The 13,140-nt window shown below is 51.0% G+C and overlaps 2 protein-coding genes across 4 annotated transcripts in view; one reads left to right on the plus strand and one right to left on the minus strand.

The window, feature by feature from the left end:
* WARS1 (tryptophanyl-tRNA synthetase 1) overlaps positions 1-8,092 on the minus strand; it is a 32,074-nt gene extending 23,982 nt beyond the window's left edge. The window contains exon 1 of one of the 3 annotated variants that reach the window (XM_039911998.1): positions 8,005-8,092. The gene's annotated coding sequence lies outside the window, so the exon portion shown is untranslated. Of the gene's footprint in view, positions 1-6,487; positions 6,503-8,004 lie in introns of those variants that run through there. The other 2 variants (XM_029064233.2, XM_039911999.1) reach the window with 2 other exon arrangements.
* Positions 8,093-8,115: 23 nt separating this feature from the next.
* The window catches only part of WDR25 (WD repeat domain 25), a 137,793-nt gene continuing 132,768 nt past the window's right edge, over positions 8,116-13,140 (plus strand). The window contains exon 1 of the mRNA XM_029064230.2: positions 8,116-8,203. The gene's annotated coding sequence lies outside the window, so the exon portion shown is untranslated. The remainder of the gene's footprint in view (positions 8,204-13,140) is intronic.

Here is a 13,140-nt window from a genome sequence, read left to right on the forward strand (position 1 = left end):
TTCTTACCGCAGCACTTAAGTCTAGTGCCTGGCACACAGTAAGTGCTTAAATACCATTTTAAAAAAGTACTGATTCAGCAAACCACTGATGTTATATACGGATAGAACACCAATGGTTAAACTGTGGGTGTCTCCCCTCCAAAAGATCATTTTTTCCTTCCTGCTTTCTGATCGGGGCAGGGGCGGGGGTTTTGGGGGGGGGCGGGGGGGAGATGGACCAAGGAAGCTATGCTAAGAGAAGTCTGGATGGGCCACATCCCTCACCCCTCTGCACACCAGCTGCAATGTTCCCAGAACAGGGACCTCCCACGCTAACTAGCCTCCCCGCTCCCGGCCCTTTCCTGCTTTTAATAAACAAGGACATAACCCCCCACCCTTGAAATAATTAGTCATTTACAAAACATGTCATCTGGTGCCGGGCTAACTGACCATATACTCTAAACTCCTATGTTTAGCCTTCCCGATCTTGTACTCTGAGGTCGTTATTTAACTGGGGAACTTTCAAAACGGTTTGGCCCCTCTAGACTTCTCTTAGCAGAGCTCCCCTGGAATGGCTTCCTAAGGCAGTCAAGGTAAGGGAGAAGAAGTTGGTTGAGCCAGTTTTTATCTTACGTCAACTGAACTCTCAGATTAGCCAGGTGTAACTGGGCAAAGGGACCAGGATGGATAGCGGGAAATGGAGTTGCCTTGGGCCTCAGATATGGACAAATATACTTTGTTCAGCTTTTCTTTTCTGGGTTTCGCTTCTGTCCTGAGTATTCTGATTTTGTATATTCTTTCTCGACTAAAGACGTACTTAAGAAGTCTTTTTAATCTCTGAGGGTTATGGTTGACCTTTATAAGAGATGAGATATGTGCAGTCTTAATGATGATAATAATGGTACTTAGTAATAAGTGCTTACTTTGTGCCAAACACTGTTCTAAGTAATCAGGTTCTAAGGTAATCAGGTTGGACACTGTCCCTGTCCCTCATGGGGCCCACATTCATATCCCCATTTTAAAGATGAGGTAACACGCACAGAGAAGTGAATGGACTTGCCCAAGGACACAGCAGACAAGTGGCAGAGCCAGAATTAGAACCCAGGTCCTTCTGACTCCCAGGCCCATGCTCTATCCCCTAAGCCATGCTGCTTCACAGATCCTACCGTGTTTATAAAACAGCTAAGCACTTTGGTTATGCCCTGTGGAGGGAGATGACAGCTGTTCAACCCCTGATGGCCCTTCTGGCATGAATAGTCTGAACGGTAGGCAGGGAGCTAATTACGCCTGTAGCTTGTACTGCATTTTCTTTGGGGAGAAGGCATGGGGAAGGCTTATTCGTGTTCACGGACGGCTAGCCTGAGGAGAATACTCTTTTACTGAATAAGACCCCGTTGGTGCTCTTTTTCAATTCTAAACGAAATGCTCCCATTCTGCACCCTGAAAGGGTCTACTCCCCATCCTCCCTCCCCTGGTGCTCAAAGACAACATCCAGAGCCTTTAGGGAAATCCCAGGCTGGGGACTTTCTAAGGAAGATTGATATACATACAGATGTGTCTACATATAATAATAAATTTTCTTATGGCATTCATTAAATGCTTACTATGTGCCAGGCACCGTACTAAGCGCATGGGTAGATACCAGATAATTGGGTGGGACATAGTCTTTGTCCCACATGCTTAGAGAAGCAGCGTGGCTCAGTGGAAAGATCATGGGCTTTGGAGTCAGAGGTCATGGGTTCAAATCCCGGCTCGGCCATTTGTCAGCTGTGTGACTTTGGACAAGTCACTTAACTTCTCGGTGCCTCAGTTACCTCATCTGTAAAATGGGGATTAAGACTGTGAGCCCCACGTGGGACAACCTGATTCCCTTGTGTCTACCCCAGCGCTTAGAACAGTGCTCGGCACAATGAAGTGACTTGCCCAAGGTCACACAGCAGGCAAGTGGTGAAGCCAGTATTAGAATCCGTGACCTTCTGACTCCCAAGGCCGTGCTCTAACCACTACGCCTTGCTGCTTCTTTATATTTATTCACTTCGGCCCATCATTTGTGCAGTTGCTCTCCCTCCTTTCCCTAGTGCCTATTCATTCATTTACAGACATCTACAGTAATAATGTTGGTATTTGTTAAGTGCTTACTATGTGCAGAGCACCGTTTTAAGCACTGGGGGAGACACGGGATAATCAAGTTGTCCCACATGAGGCTCACAGTCTTCAGAGTCTGGGCTTCGGAGTCAGAGGTCATGGGTTCGACTCCTGGCTCTGCCACTTGTCAGCTGTGTGACTGTGGGCAAGTCACTTAACTTCTCTGTGCCTCAGTTACCTCATCTGTAAAATGGGGATTAACTGTGAGCCTCTCATGGGACAACCTGATTACCTTGTATCTATCCCAGCGCTTAGAACAGCGCTCTGCACGTAGTAAGCGCTTAACAAATACCAACACATGGTAAGCGCTTAACAAATACCAACATTATTATTATTATTACATGGGCTTCACAGTCTCAATCCCCCTTTTACAGATGAGGCAATTGAGGCCCAGAAAAGCAAAATGACTTGCCCAAGGTCACAGAGCAGACAAGTGGCAGAGCCAGGATTAATGCCCATGACCTTCTGACTCCCAGGCTCGTGCTCCATCCACTACGCTGTGCTACTTATATGTATCTATAATAGATTAGATAATATACATATGGTATGTAGTATTTGATCAGCATTTAACATGTGCCAGGCTGGGGTAGATTCAAGATAACCAGTTGGGAATATTCTCCCACATAAGGACACAGTCTTCATCCCCATTTTACAGATGAGGGAACTGAGGCACAGGGAAGTGAAGTGACTTGTCCAAGGCCACACAGCAGATGAGTTTCAGAGCTGGGAGTGGAACCCATATCCTGTGAGTCCTGGGCCCGTGCTCTTTCCATTAGGCAACACTGCTTCTCATCATATCAAGAGAAGTTGATCTCTACGCAGATGACACGCAGATCTACATCTCCGCCCCTGTCCTCTCCCCCTCCCTTCAGGCTCGCATCTCCTCCTGCCTCCGGGACGTCTCCACCTGGATGTCGGCCCGCCACCTAAAACTCAACATGAGCAAGACTGAGCTCCTCATCTTCCCTCCCAAACCCGGTCCTCTCCCAGACTTCTCTATCACCGTCGATGGCACGACCATCCTTCCCGTCTCTCAGGCCCGCAATCTCGGTGTCATCCTTGACTCGTCTCTCTCGTTCACCCCACACATCCTATCCGTTACCGAGACCTGCCGGTTTCACCTCTACAATATCGCCAAGATCCGCCCTTTCCTCTCCACCCAAACGGCTACCTTACTGTTACGGGCTCTCATTATATCCCGGCTAGATTACTGTGTCGGCCTTCTCTCTGACCCCCCTTCCTCCTCTCTCGCCCTGCTCCGGTCTATTCTTCACTCCGCTGCCCGGCTCATCTTCCTGCAGAAACGATCTGGGCATGTCACTCCCCTTCTTAAACAACTCCAGTGGTTGCCTATCGACCTCCGCTCCAAACAAAAACTCCTCACTCTAGGCTTCGAGGCTCTCCGTCACCTTGCCCCTTCCTACCTCTCCTCCCTTCTCTCTTTCTACCACCCACCCCGCACGCTCCGCTCCTCTGCCACCCACCTCCTCGCCGTCCCTCGGTCTCGCCCATCCCGCCGTCGACCCCCGGGCCACGTCCTCCCGCGGTCCCGGAACGCCCTCCCTCCTCACCTCCGCCAAACTGATTCTCTTCCCCTCTTCAAAACCCTACTTAAAACTCACCTCCTCCAAGAGGCGTTCCCAGACTGAGCTCCTCTTCTCCCTCTACTCCCTCTGCCATCCCCCCTTTACCTCTCCGCAGCTAAACCCTCTTTTTCCCCTTTTCCCTCTGCTCCTCCACCTCTCCCTTCCCATCCCCACAGCACTGTACTCGTCTGCTCAACTGCATATATTTTCGTTACCCTATTAATTTTGTTAATGAATTGTACATCGCCTTGATTCTATTTAGTTGCCATTGTTTTTACGAGATGTTCGTCCCCTCGACTCTATTTATTGCCATTGTTCTTGTCTGTCCGTCCCCCCGATTAGACTGTAAGCCCATCAAACGGCAGGGACTGTATCTGTTGCCGACTTGTTCATCCCAAGCGCTTAGTACAGTGCTCTGCACATAGTAAGCGCTCAATAAATACTATTGAATGAATGAAAGTTCAATAGGCAAAATCAGAACCCTTTCCCCTTCCATTTTAAACCTAATGATCCCAGGGCAATTGATGCCAATGCCATCTTTTCCGTCCAAATTTCCAGCCCCGTCGTCATCCTTGTCCATGACTCTCAGTCATTTACCTCACCCGTAAAAATGGTCTCTAAATCCTGTCAGTTTTGTCTCATTCCCCAGATCCCTCTCTACCACCAGGCTGGTCTGAGGATTCACCACCCGTTGGCTGGATTATTGTCACAGCAGCACCCTGGACTTTTGGCCTTCAAGTATCCCCCCTCTTCAGCGTTCTCCACCCAAAATGGCCACTACCCTGCTTCATGTACTTGTCCTTTGGCGGCTTAAATGTTGAGCCTCCTCCCTGGTTGTCCTGCCTCCAGGTCCTCCCCTCCCCAGGCCATATTTCACTCGTTTCGACTTTCTATAATGGTATCCTGCACACATCTCTTCATTCTTCAAATAAAAAAATGTCGACGGTTGCCCATTGCTCAAGCAGAAACTCCCGACCTCTGGCTTTATGACACTCCATCAATTCTTTTCCTCCTATGCAGCCATCTTCTCTCTCCTCCCCTTCTACTCCAGCTTGCACTTTCTGTTTCCCTCAAACCCACCCTCTCCCTGTGCCTTGTTCTCCACTCTCCTGCCCCGACCACCTGCTCACACCCTTCCTCCTCCTTAACCTTTGCCAGAACACAGCTCTCCCCATCTGCAGAGCCCTTCTGAAACCACACGTCTCCTCCACGAGCCCTTCCCTGATGAAATTCTCTCCGACCCAGCAACCCAGCACTTGTGCCGAATATGCATTTATGCACAGGAGATTACACACTCTATAGCATTTATCGAGTGGTTATTCTGTGCAGAGAGCTAAACTAAGCGCTTGGGTGAGTACGACAGAGTCAGTAGGCATGATCCCTAACCTTCGAGGAGTTTTTCCAAACACCTGTTTATGTTCATACCCATTTCTCTTTTATCTGAAAATTAGTTTGTGTCTTTCTCCTCCACGTGACTGAATGCTCCTTGAGGGCTGGGATCATGTCTTCTAGTTCTGTCCCAAGCACTTTGTACAGCATTCAGGCCACAGTAGGGGCTCACATATCGTTAATAATAATAATAATAATAATGTTGGTATTTGTTAAGCGCTTACTATGTGCCGAGCACTGTTCTAAGCACTGGGGTAGACACAGGGGAATCAGGTTGTCCCACGTGGGGCTCACAGTCTTAATCCCCATTTTACAGATGAGGGAACTGAGGCCCAGAGAAGTTAAGTGACTTGCCCACAGTCACACAGCCGACAAGTGGCAGAGCTGGGATTCGAACTCATGAGCCCTGACTCCAAAGCCCGTGCTCTTTCCACTGAGGCACACTGCTTCTAGTCTAGACGTTGACAGATTCAGTTTAACAAAGTCTTAGGAAAGCAACATGGTCTAGGTGTGGGAGTAGGAAGACCTGGGTTCTAACCCCAGCACTGCCGCCTGCCTGCCGTCACTTTCCTCACCTGTAAAATAGAGATCCAGTATCTTTTTCAAATGATATTCGTTCAGCCCTTACTATGTGGTGGACACCATTCTAAGTCCTGCGGTAGACACACACAAGTTAATTAGGTTGGACACAGTCCCTGTCCCACATGGGGCTCACAGTTTTAGTAGGAGGGAGAACAGGTATCGAAATCCCGTTTTACAGTAGAGGAAACAGAGCCACGGACTGTAAACCCTACATGGGACAGGGACTGTAACCAAGCCGATTGCCTTGTATCCACCCCGGCTCTTAGAACAGGGTTTGGCATAAAGGAAGCGCTTAACAAATACCGCTACTATGAAAAATAAAAAATGCCATTAGAAACACATCAGCTCCCTTCTCAAAAATCAAAGTTCCCCGTATTGGTGCTCTCCACCTGTTCATCCCACTTTCAACATACGCTCTCTTCACCGGCTACTCCCCATGTTGCTCTTTGTTGTTCCTAAGCTCCCCGGCTAACTGTATTTCACTCTGCCCCATGGCGCTTAAGTTGTTCCCCTCCCCATCCCCTGGATTTGAAACTCTCTCCTCCCGCAAAATGTGACACCACAGCTCTTCCCTTAAAGCCCTCCTGAAACTTTACCTCCAACAAGCTTTCCCCACAATGAACTCCCAGCATCCCACCTCGTTTAAACCCACCCAGTTCTAGAACTTGTATGCTTGTTTATATCTATCCTCGATTATCAGATCAGTGGCATTTATTGGGCACTTACTCTGTACCGAACATTGTACTAAGCACTACAGAGAGTATAACAGAATTGGCAGACACAAGGCATTAGGTATATACATTTACCCAACAGCATGTCCAACGGTCCTCTCTCGAGACTGTAAGCTCACTGTAGAAAGGGGAATGTGCCTGTTTGTTATATTGTACTCTAAGAGCTTAGTACGGTGTTCTGCCCACAGAATAAGCGCTCAACAAATAGGACTGACTGTTTTAAAACACTGCCTGTCTCCTCTTGTACCAGACAAGCACTTAGGACAGATCACTGCACCAGGGGACGGTTGGTAGTAGAGCAGAGACCTCACCAAGTATATCTGAAGATGGCTCCTCTGCAATCAATCGTATTCATTGAGCGCTTCCTATGTGCAGAGCACTGTACTAAGGTCTCGGAAGAATACGACACAACAAACTTGAGAGACAAATTTCCTGATCACGAGTTTAGAGTCTGGAGGGGGAGGTACGCATAAATATATCTAACTAATGGGTATGTATTTAAGTGCTATGGGGATGAGGGAGGGGTGAATAAAGGGAATATATCCAAGGGCAAGGGCTGTACAGCAGCAGGAGGAAGAGGAGATGGGGAGAGGGCAGGAGGAAGAGGAGGAGGAGATGGAGGAGGACGGGGGCAGGAGGAGGAGGAGGAGATGGAGGAGGACGGGGGCAGGAGGAGGAGGAGGAGATGGAGGAGGACGGGGGCAGGAGGAGGAGGAGGAGATGGAGGAGGACGGGGGCAGGAGGAGGAGGAGATGGAGGAGGGGGGCAGGAGGAGGAGGAGATGAAGGAGGAGGGCAGGAGGAGGGGGGCAGGAGGAGGAGATGAAGGAGGGGGGCAGGAGGAGAAGGAGATGAAGGAGGAGGGGGGCAGGAGGAGAAGGAGATGAAGGAGGAGGGGGGCAGGAGGAGGGGGGCAGGAGGAGATGGAGGAAGGGGGCAGGAGGAGATGGAGGAAGGGGGCAGGAGGAGATGGAGGAAGGGGGCAGGAGGAGGAGGATGGGGGCAGGAGGAGGAGGAAGAGATGGAGGAGGGGAGCAGGAGGAGGAGGGAGGGGGCAGAAGGGGGGGCAGGAGGAGGAGGAGGGAGGGGGCAGGAGGGGGAGGAGATGGAAGAGGGGGGCAAAAGGAGGAGGAGGGGGGAGGAGGAGGAGGGAGGGGGGAGGAGGAGGAGGGAGGGGGCAGGAGGAGGAGGAGGAGATGGAGGATCGGGGCAAAAGACAGAGGAGGGGGGCAGAAGGAGGAGAAGGAGGAGGAGGACGCGGGAGGAGAGGCAGGAGGAGGAGGGAGAGGGCAGGAGGAGGAGATGGAGGAGGGGGGCAAAAGGAGGAGGAGAAGAGGGGTGGAGGAGGAAGCAAGCAAGGGATGAGCCGGCCAGGAGAGCCGGGAGGGGGCAAAGAGAAAGAGGAGCGGGGAGGGAGGGAGGGAGAGGGCGGCTCGAGCGCTCTCCCCGCGACAGGCAGGCAGGCAAGGAGGGAGGCCAACGGAGGGAGGGAGGCAGGCAGGGAGGCAGGCAGGGAGGCAGGCAGGCAGGGAGGCAGGCAGGCAGGGAGGGAGGGAGGGAGGCAGGGAAGGGGGGCGCGCAGGCGTCGCTCACCGGCGCGGGGTCCGGCAGGGCGAACAGCAGGCGCAGTGAGGGCGGGCCGGCGGGGCGGCCCTAAATACGGTCCGTGCGGACGCACTTCCTTCCGGACGCCGGGGGGCGGGGCCGGAAGGGGAGAGCGCCGGAACGCCGGGCGGCGGGGTCCGCGCCGCAGACGGGCCCGGGGCCCGGGGGACCTGGCGCTGCTTCCGGGGTGAGCCTTGAGGGGAGGCCGGGCGGCCCGCGGGGAGGGAGGGAGGGACGGACGGACGGGCGGGCCCCCCCCCCCCGCTTCGGGGCCCCCCCCCCCGCTTCGGGGCCCCCCCCCCGCTTCGGGCCCGCCTTCAGGGAGCCGGGGGCGGCCCCGACCAGAGCCCTCTTCTAAGCGCTGGGCTCCCGCGGGAGCCTCCCGGTCCGCATCCCCATTTGACAGATGAGGTCCCTGAGGCCCGCGGAAGCCGAGTAGTGACTCGCCCACAGGCACCCGGCTGACAAGCGGTGGATCCGGGATTCGAACCCAAGACCTCCGACTCCCAAGCCCGGGCTTCTCCCCCGATTAGACCGTCAGTCAGCCCGTCAAACGGCAGGGACCGTCTCTATCTGTTGCCGACTTGTTCATCCCAAGCGCTTAGTACAGTGCTCTGCACCTAGTAAGCGCTCAATAAATACTATTGAATGAATGAATGAATGAATGAATGAGCCACGCTGCTAACCTAGGACCCCCGCGGCCTCCCCGGAGGAGGCAGCCCCAACTTTCCCATAGGCCTTTTCGCCCGCTGGCTTAGCTTGGCTTGTCCTCACGGTAAAACCCCAGCGCCTACAGCAGTGCTTTGCACGTAGGAAGCGCTTAAATACCACATTTTTTAAAAAAATAGTAATAATATTGGTATTTGCTGATGATCATGTTGGTATTTGTTAAGCGCTTCCTATGGGCAGAGCGCTGTGCTAAGCGCTGGGGGAGATACGGGGTCGTCAGCTTGTCCCACCTGGGGCTCCCACAGTTCCTCCCCACTTTAATAATCATAATGTTGGTGTTTGTGAAGCGCTTCCTCTGTGCAGAGCACCGTTCTAAGCGCTGGGGTAGATACAGAGTAATCAGGTTGCCCCACGTGAGGCTCACAGTCTTCATCCCCATTTTAATAATAATATTAATGTTGGTATTTGCTAAGCACTTCCTCTGTGCAGAGCACCGTTCTAAGCGCTGGGGTAGATACAGAGTAATAATGTTGGTATTTGTTAAATGCTTACTATGTGCAGAGCACTGTTCTAAGCGCTGGGGTAGACAAAGGGGAATCAGGTTGTCCCACGTGGGGCTCACAGTCTTAATCCCCATTTTGCAGATGAGGGAACTGAGGCAGAGAGAAGTTAAGTGACTTGCCCAAAGTCACACAGCCGACAAGTGGCAGAGCTGGGATTCGAACTCATGAGCCCTGACTCCAAAGCCCGTGCTCTTTCCCCTGAGCCACGCTGCTTCAGGTCGCCCCACGTGAGGCTCACAGTCTTCATCCCCATTTTAATAATAATATTAATGTTGGTGTTTAAGTACTTACTCTGTGCAGAGCACTGTTCTAAGCACTGGGGGAGATACAGGGTCATCAGCTTGTCCCGCGTGAGACTCACAGTCTTCATCCCCATTTTAATAATAATAATGTTGGTATTTGTTAAGCGCTTACTCTATGCAGAGCACTGTTCCAAGCGCTGAGGGAGATACAGGGTCATCAGCTTGTCCCACGTGAAGCTCACAGTCTTCATCCCCATTTTAATAATAATATTAACGTTGGTCTTTGTTAAGCACTTACTCTATGCAGAGCACTGTTCTAAGCGCTGGGGGAGATACAGGGTCATCAGCTTGTCCCACGTGAAGCTCACAGTCTTCATCCCCATTTTAATAATAATATTAACGTTGGTATTTGTTAAGTACTTATTCTATGCAGAGCACTGTTCCAAGCGCTGGGGGAGATACAGGGTCATCAGCTTGTCCCACGTGAGGCTCACAGTCTTAATCCCCATTTTAATAATAATGATAATAATGTTGGTATTTGTTAAGCGCTTACTCTGTGCAGAGCACTGTGCCAAGCGCTGGGGGAGATGCAGGGTCATCAGCTTGTCCCACGTGAAGCTCACAGTCTTCATCCCCATTTTACGTTTACGTTTTATGTGCAGAGCACTGTTCTAAGCACTGCGGGAGATCCGGGTTCATCAGGTTGTCCCACATGGGGCTCCCGCAGTTAATCCCCACTTTAATAATCATAATGTTGGTGTTTGTTAAGCGCTTACTATTTGCAGAGCACTGTTCCTAGCGCTGGGGGAGATACAGGGTCATCAGATGGTCCCACATGGAGCTCTGACAGTTGATCCACATTTTAATAATCATAATGTTGGTGTTTGTTAAGCACTTCCTATGTGCAGAGCGCTGTTTTAAAGGCTACGGGAGATAGGAGTTCATCAAGTTGTCCTACATGGGGCTCTCACAGTTAATCCCCACTTTAATAATCATAATGTTGGCATTTGTTAAGCGCTTATGTGCAGAGCACTGTTCTAAGCGCTGGAGGAGATACAGCATCATCAGGTGGTCCCACGTGGGGCTCTCACAGTTAACCCCCTTTTTTTTAATAATAATAATAATAATGTTGGTATTTAAGCACTTAATACATGCAGAGCACTGTTCTAAGCGCTGGGGGAGATACAGGGTCATCAGGTTGTCCCACATGAGGCTCACAGTCCTCATCCCCATTTTACAGATGAGGGAACTGAGGCCCAGAGAAATGAAGTGACTTGCCCACAGTCACACAGCTGACAGGTGGCGGAGCTTGGATTCGAACCCATGACCTCTGAGTCCCAAGCCTGCGCTCTTTCCACTGAGCCATGTTGCTTCCCATAGGTGGGAGGTAGAGGCAGGGATTCTTGTTCCCATTGGACAGGTGGGAAAACCGGGGTCCAGAGAACTTAATAATAATGATGTTATTTGTTAAGCACTTACTATGTGCAAAGCACTGTTCTAAGCGCTGGGGGTGCTACAGGGTGATCAGGTTGTCCCACGTGGGGCTCACAATCTTAATCCCCATTTTACAGGTGAGGGAACTGAGGCACAGAGAAGTGAAGTGACTTGCCCAAAGTCACACAGCTGACAAGCGTCAGAAGTGACTTGGAGAAGCAGCCAGGCATGGTGGGTCCAGCACGGATCTGGGAGTCGGCGGGTCGTGGGTTCTGATCCCGCCCCTGCCACTTGGTCTGTTGTGGGACCTTGGCCAGGCAGCGTGGCTTAGTGGAAAGAGCCCGGGCTTGGGAGTTGGAGGTCATGGGTGCTAATCCCGGCCCCGCCCCTTAATAGTAATAATAATGTTGTTATTTGGAAAGTGCTTACTATGTGCCAAGCACTGTTCTGAGTGCTGGGGTAGATACAGGGCAATTGGGATGTCCCCCATGGGGCTCACAGTATTAGTCCCCATTTTACAGAGGCGGTCACTGGGCAAGTCACTTCACTTCTCTGTGCCTCAAAGTCACACAGCTGTCAAGTGGAGGAGCCGGGATTAGAACCCACAACCTCCGACTCCCAATCCCATGATCTTTCCACTGAACCACACTGCTGTCTGCTGTGTGTATATCTACAAACATGCATATATACATATGAATACATCTTTGCGTATATATGCATATATATGTGTGTGAATATATAGTCAATTGTATTGAGCACTTAATGCGTGCACACCACTGTACTGAGCGCTTGGGAGAGCCCAATACAACAATGTAACAGACATTTTCCCTGCTTGCCACGACCTTATAGTCTAGCTGGCGAGACAGACATTAATATAAATCAGTCAATTGCAGATGTGTACGTAAGTGCTGTGGGACTGGGGTGGGGGGGATGAATAAAGGGAGAAAGTCAGGGAGACGCAGAAGGGAGTGGGAGAAAAAAAGAGGGCTTAGTCGAGGAAGGCCTCTTGGAGTAGATGTGCCTTCAATAAGGTTTTGAAGAGGGGAGAGCGATTGTCGGAATAGAGGAGGGAGGGCATTCCAGGCCAGAGGCAGGATGTGATCTAGGGGGTGGAGAGACAGGTGAGATTCATTCAACAGTAATAATAATAATAATGTTGGTATTTGTTAAGCGCTTACTATGTGCCGAGCACTGTTCTAAGCGCTGGGGTAGACACAGGGGAATCAGGTTGTCCCACGTGGGGCTCACAGTCTTCATCCCCATTTTACAGATGAGGTAACTGAGGCCCCGAGAAGTTAAGTGACTTGCCCAAAGTCACACAGCTGACAAGTGGCAGAGCCGGGGTTCCAACCCATGACCTCTGACTCCAAAGCCCGTGCTCTTTCCAGTGAGCCACGCTGCTTCCCTATTTAGTGAGCGCTTACTTTGTGCAGTGCACTGTGAGATGGAGACACAGTAAGAAGGTTATCCTTAGAGGAGAGAAGTGTGCAGGCTGGGTTGTAGTAGGAGAGTAGTGAGGTGAGGAAGGGGCGAGGTGATTGCTTTAAAGCCAATGTTTCTGTTCGTCATTATATCGAGTCTAGTTTTGACTCATCCTTGGCGCTCCCTAGAAAGTCCCCGGACCGGAATTTCCCTAGAGGCAGGAATGGTGTCTTTGAACAGCAGGGAAGGGAGGGAGGGAGGACGGGGGACAGACCTCTTTGGGGGTATAGGATTGTATGTCACGAAGAGTGACGTTCGTCCAAGGGCGCGTAAGTGACTGAAAAGGGCAAGGTGGGAATCCACCATCCTGGCCTCGCTGTGGCCCCACAAAGGTTCTCCTTGGTTGTGCTGTCATCTTTATGGGCAGGAAATGTGTGTATTGTCATACTGTATTCTCCCAACCGTTTAGTACAGTGTTCTGTGCTCAGTAAATACAATTGAGTGAGTGTTTGTTGCTTGCAGTGCTTGGTGCCGTTTTTACTTTCCGCTCCAACAGTATCTCCTCTATCATGGGGTAAATTTTGATTAGCTTTTTATTTGAAATGATCAGATTCTTAAAATAGCAATGGTTTTTAATGTTGGTTTTTTGTTAAGCGCTTACTATGTGCCAAGCACTGTTCTAAGCGCTTGGGGGAGATACAGGGGAAGCAGGTTGTCCCACGTGAGGCTCATAGTCTTAATCCCCATTTTACAGATGAGGTCACTGAGGGACCGAGAAGTTAAGTGACTTGCCC

The sequence above is a fragment of the Ornithorhynchus anatinus genome, chromosome 1 (genome assembly GCF_004115215.2).
Source record: "Ornithorhynchus anatinus isolate Pmale09 chromosome 1, mOrnAna1.pri.v4, whole genome shotgun sequence".
Classification (NCBI taxonomy): Eukaryota; Metazoa; Chordata; class Mammalia; order Monotremata; family Ornithorhynchidae; genus Ornithorhynchus; species Ornithorhynchus anatinus.